Source organism: Battus philenor, unplaced genomic scaffold, assembly GCF_028537555.1.
Source record: "Battus philenor isolate CCGP_79_NKW_IND1 unplaced genomic scaffold, ilBatPhil1.0.hap1 SCAF_18, whole genome shotgun sequence".
Taxonomy (NCBI): domain Eukaryota; kingdom Metazoa; phylum Arthropoda; class Insecta; order Lepidoptera; family Papilionidae; genus Battus; species Battus philenor.
Genome location: NW_027181680.1, coordinates 9,313,142 through 9,319,141, shown reverse-complemented (window position 1 = coordinate 9,319,141; position 6,000 = coordinate 9,313,142).

The window sequence follows — 6,000 nt, the reverse complement described above, 5'->3', positions numbered from 1 at the left end:
ACGTTATAAATAATGTATTTCTTACTGTAATCCAACGGTTCTGTATCCCGCACATCTGGCGATGTTCATAAACCTAGATTATCTTATTGGCATAATGCCAAGTTAACAGTCGACGAAGATACGACTAGAATTTGGCGCAGCGCCGTCCATAGTTTGGAGAAAGGTAAACGCTAATATATATTACACCTTAAGTCTCATGAACATGTCTCAATCTGTAATAACGAAACAGATAAGTCGGTCTGTTTTATTTACCTGCAGGCTTTAATTGAATGATGTTATGTAAACAATGTTCAAGAAAAAAAAAGATTAAAATTACAAAGAAAAGAAATTAAAATATTAAAGATCGAATGAAATATGAATAGATCCATAGATGAACGACAGAAATCGATGGTAAGCTGAAGGAGCAATGTGCAGGTCACATGGCACCCAAAAAATATAGTCGGCTTCAGAAGTTGAGACCACGCTAAAGTGTAGCGTAAAACGTCCCAAGATGGACAAACCTTCTTCAGCTCATGGGAAGATGCTGAACGTTGGTCGCTTCCATCGATCGTACGGTCGTTTTACAAGTCTCTAGAAAAGACCTATGTCCAGCTGTGGACGACCTACCACTGAAATGATGATAATAATGATAAATTTAATAACGTCTACGCCAAGTTTATAATACACGTTTGGATAATTTAAACAACGATCCGTCACTAAGTTCTCATCATTTTTGAAAAAATATTTCATCGGATTATATAGTTTAATGGCAATTTTTTATTTAAAATAATTTAGTTAGTATATTAAAACTAATGATAATATAATCTTAACTGTACTAAAGAACCAAACTATGTTAAGTTTCTTTTAAATCATCACATTTTCATTTTGAAAACAATCCATTCAATGTTTTTTTCTGTGTATACTGTAAATTTAATAATTTTTGTTACTTATCAAAACAATTAAATACAAAATAAACATGTCCATGCGTATACTACGACGTATAAATTATAATGTTTTTAAATATTTAAAACTTTGTATTGTATCTAGATTGCATAACAACGTCCATTTAAGGGGGATGTTAAAAATATTTTTTCACATATCAAATGTTCCAAAAAAAATAGCAATTGATAGTTGGCTTCATAATATCATACAAAATAAGGGATGCACTTTAATTAACTTATAAGACTTATTTACACCTGTGTTATTATTCATTTAAAAAAATATTAAATGTAATGTAATATTTTTACATCGATATTTAGGCAAGTAATTGCACTCATTGATTAAACTTTCGCTTTATCCTAATATAACAATAGCCTTCAATAGTTACTGTATTTGTCGGCGTCATATAAAATATTGAAGCAAAAATCTTGAAAAATCATATAGCTAACATTTATAACGGACCCCTTCACCACGACGGTTCTGATTTGTCCATTTAACTATGACCTCTTTACCACTTATGCATGCTAATAATGTACCGAGTTACTTGCGTGACGGAGGGGTCAGGTTATAGTGGTGGTGGGATGAAGGCACCATTTGTCATGTCATATCTGGTGATATCGCCATCGCCAGTCTGATGCGCAGATTTGTGTAATGCCACCTATGAATAATTTTTATTGTAGCTTCACATTTATGTACAGGTTTTTATATACCAATTATAGTGGTATATATACATATTGGTTTTGTCCCAGATGCTACGTTTAAAAGTGTAAAAATGGTAATAATCTATCTGAATAATGGTAGTGAATTAACCAATAATAGCCTGATTTACGAAAGTGATTTTTTTTAATATTTCTGTTTGCTTGAGGGTCTAGATGAAGGGGAAAATATATATTTTTTTAATTTCGATGGAAAGAATATTATACAAGAGTAAAATTCGTACAACCAACCTATAAAAAAAACTAATAGTAATGTGAACATTCGGTTTAAAAGATTGGTATCAAAATTGAAACTCTAGGCTATAAAGGTTTAAAATTAATAAAAAAATGGTATAAAATTGCTTAGTTTCATATTATGAATAATTTGTCTATACTTTTTGTTTTTTCGGTGTAAAATATTTTGCAACATATGAGACTAAAGAAACGAAGCTACCACCAAAAAGTATCGTTAATATTAACCCGACGGCCCCTAAGAGACATAAATAAACATTAAAAACGTAACCGCAAAAGAAATCCTTTTAAAATATTCAACACAGTGATTTTCCTTGCCTTTGGAGCACTTCGCACCTTCTGCCACTTAGCGTTGCTTCTCCTTGGAGGATTTTTCTTCATTCTTTTTACCCCGAATGAAATTTACATATTTCATTCGTATATTTATTTGTCTACGGAGTCGAGATTACAAGTATGTAAATTTAGCGAACTGACGCAGTGGGATCGCGGGCTTATAATTCTGTAATATTAAATATGATGCTTAGACCATAACTAAAAACGTCAAAATATTCCACTCTTAAGTTTTATTTATTTATTTCCATAAAACAATAACACTAGACATCTCAAGACATTATTACTCCATGTTTACACATCTGAACAAATGCCACAGATCGGCAAGCACAGCGCTGGACCCACAAGATAGACCAAACGAACTCTTTATGATAATCGGGAAAAGTTTGATTCAGACCGCCTCCGAATGAACCCATTGGTAATCTCATGGGGAGGCCTGTGTCAATTCGTTTAATTTACATACTTGTAATATTAACACGGTTTTTATATTTTTTCCCTATGAAAAACTCATGTTTTTTTCGTTTTGTTTTATGAAGTGAGTTTTGCCAGTGGTCAGAATCGGGGATAATAAATCATTATTTTCTTCAAACTATTAAAGCAGCGTTAAATTGTTGCCCAACTGCCGCGTTGACAGGAAGCGGCAGTCGATTCGACTCCTGATCAGAATATATTATATGATCGATGTCTCCATCGCCGTCAATGTCGTCGTACATTACTTACCAAACTTGGCCGGGAATAGTAAGTAAATTTCATATTATGTTTGCTTTTAAGGTGCGTTTTCGCTGTACCGATGTTTCACATTACTTTGTAATGTAATCATTTATTTTTTTTAAATATAATTTTTTTAAGAAAATACAAAATTATTATATTTTACTTAATTATAATATTTTTCTTCCACTATTTTTTTATTCTGAGACAAGTGCAAACCAAATCAGTTTAATATCTTTATTTCAATAATTAAAGACATTGTACTGATTTGGTTTCTTGCCTCAGAATAAAAAAACACAGAATCAAACATATTATAAATATAATACAATAATTTGTATTATATTTATAACATGTTTTATACGGTAATATATTTTCTTCTTTATTTATTATAAGTATATATGTTATATACCTATGTATGTATGTTTGTATACATGTATGTTTTGTACACGTTAAGTACCTATTATTTATACTTCTACCTATTCCATACTATGGTTGTCTGTAAGAGATTGCCTTGTGTGGTAAGACCGCCCACTGTACTTTTTCGTTTATTATTATGAAACTATTTAATGTATCCTAGCGTGTGCAATAAAGAATATTAAATAATAAAATAGATATTTATTAGCATGGTAAGTTCGCAAATATTAAATGCTGTCCATACAAATGCATATGAAAAAAGTTTCTTTCAACACTAATATTAAATTACTAACATTTGTTCAAATGAACTATGTCAAATTGCTTATCTCCCACTTTGCCTTGCACCACCAAATGCTTCATTGACTCGGTCATTACGAGTGACATTCCCAAACAACTTGAAGACACGTATTTACACAGTGGACGACCAATCTTCATGTAGAGTTCTTTGAGATCTCGATTCAAAGTGGGATTTAGAGCATTTGATGAAATCATTAATTTAAATTATTAATAATTAAAATTAAATAAACATACAATAGAAACAACCCTTAAATTGTATCCGAATAAACCCTTCACGCATTCTAATGTGACAAATGCTCTCACCTCTCACTAATATTAAGCAGAGCTAAGGACAAATATTTCCATAATGACGTACCACTAACTTTATATGTTAATTATACAACATTTTGGATTGTTTCTATACTAATATCTCGTTTTATTTCTTACATTTTGAATTATTAGAACCTACCCGAAAGAAGCTACAAGAAGCATAATGAAAAATGTTAACATAATTTTAAATCAGAATTACAAATGAAAAACATTTGTAGATTTACCGAAACAGGACGTCACCCCAATACAACCCTTAAGGGCCCGCGAGTTCACTTTAAAACGCCCCCGCAGATAATAAAAACGCTTGTCTATAGTCCTAGTACCATAGACAATAAGAGGGGTCTATAAAGAATTCGACCAACGTAGAAAGAACTCCATCTCAGAATTTTCTGTAACATTTTCTCTTGTAAAAGGACAATATGGTGGGTTTTCGTAATCTGGCGGTGGATTTAGACAACACTGTAAAAGGCAAATGGCGCAGAACGGGGAACTTTAAATCGTCATTACACGGGTTAGAGCGTTTTTATATCTGGAAATGCAAGGTGCTTAGTTTAACATATTTCCGCGGTAGGTTCTTGTTTATACAGGATGATTTAATTCTTGTTAATTTAAATATAGAATATATCGCTACCCAAAACCTTGCATTCTTGAAAACAAGAGTAAATTTGATTAAGTCTTAATCGAACCATAAAAATTTAGAGCCATAATAAAAACCACCACATAAACATAAAAATGTTTGCGCCTGAACATAATATTGACGAACTTTTGACCGGTTGACATTTGGCCGAAAGACAGAATACCGAAGCGCATTTTTAATAAAGTTTAAGTTTGTTTATATTTAAATAATTATTACATACATTCGAACAAGTATTCGTAAAATAAATTAAATCATTTTTTATAAATTGACATTTCATTTAAGTAAAGGCCTCTTACATAAGATAAAAATTGTATATTATATTGACACTGGCTAAATAAACTACAAATATATTTGCGTTCTGTTTTTAAACATCCTGTTTGCGGAGACAACGAGAGGAACAGATAATAACAATAATAAAGAAAGCAATCCTTTTCCCTCGCAGCGTAAGGGCCCGTACACACTGTTCCCCAGAGCATTCGCGAATTACGCACCTGCCTGCTCGCGCCTTTATTTATGGCAATCGTTTAACTCACGCTTCAATGGCAACCAGTTTGGCGGCCAGATTGGCAACTTAAACATGTTAATCTTCTTTAAAATACAGGCTTGTATGTCGTGTGCTTATATGCAGATCTTGGTATGTATCGTCTAAGTAGTTGTCACATAACTATAAAGCTAGTGAAAGGGACAGATGATTCTAGTTAGCGTCAACAATAATAAAGAAAGTTTAAGAGGCGTTTACATGTTGCTTCTTTTTAAGTGGTGCAAGTAACATTATAATCTTCTTAATTTTTATTTTCATTATGATTACTCATAAGACATATTTTTTACATTTCGAGAAGGTAACCGCCAAAGTTATTTGTAAATCTTATCGCCTATAAATAAATGAAATCATTGATGTCATATTTATATTGGATCTGTTGATGTAAGTTCTGCTAGCTCAAAGACTTTATACAGCTTCATAAATATTGAGTTTGCGAAATTGAAAGGTTAGCAAATTTATCAGTGCTACATTTGTTTTGTATAAAAAAATGCCTTAAAAACATTAGAATTGTTCTACATTTACGTCAATGTTACATAATAAATTAATGATCTCTATAGCTACGTTGTTGTAGATACATATAGTTACATTTATTTAAATTACACGAAGTTATTATACATTAGTATATATATAATGTATAAAAATGAATTCCTTTGTCCATCGGTCACGCCATACATTTAGACTTTTGGTTCTAATGGCAAAAAAACTTTGTAAAATCATGCAGAAAATTGAATTGCACATTTTCAGTGAACGAATATCGAAACTTCGAGTATTAGACAGTTCGCATTTAAATTCATGCGTTTGACAGCTTCATCGGTCAATATTTATCGATCACAAAATGAATTCAACTTTTTCACGTTTATTTGTTTAATAATTTATTTTATTTTAGTGTAGTTTATTAT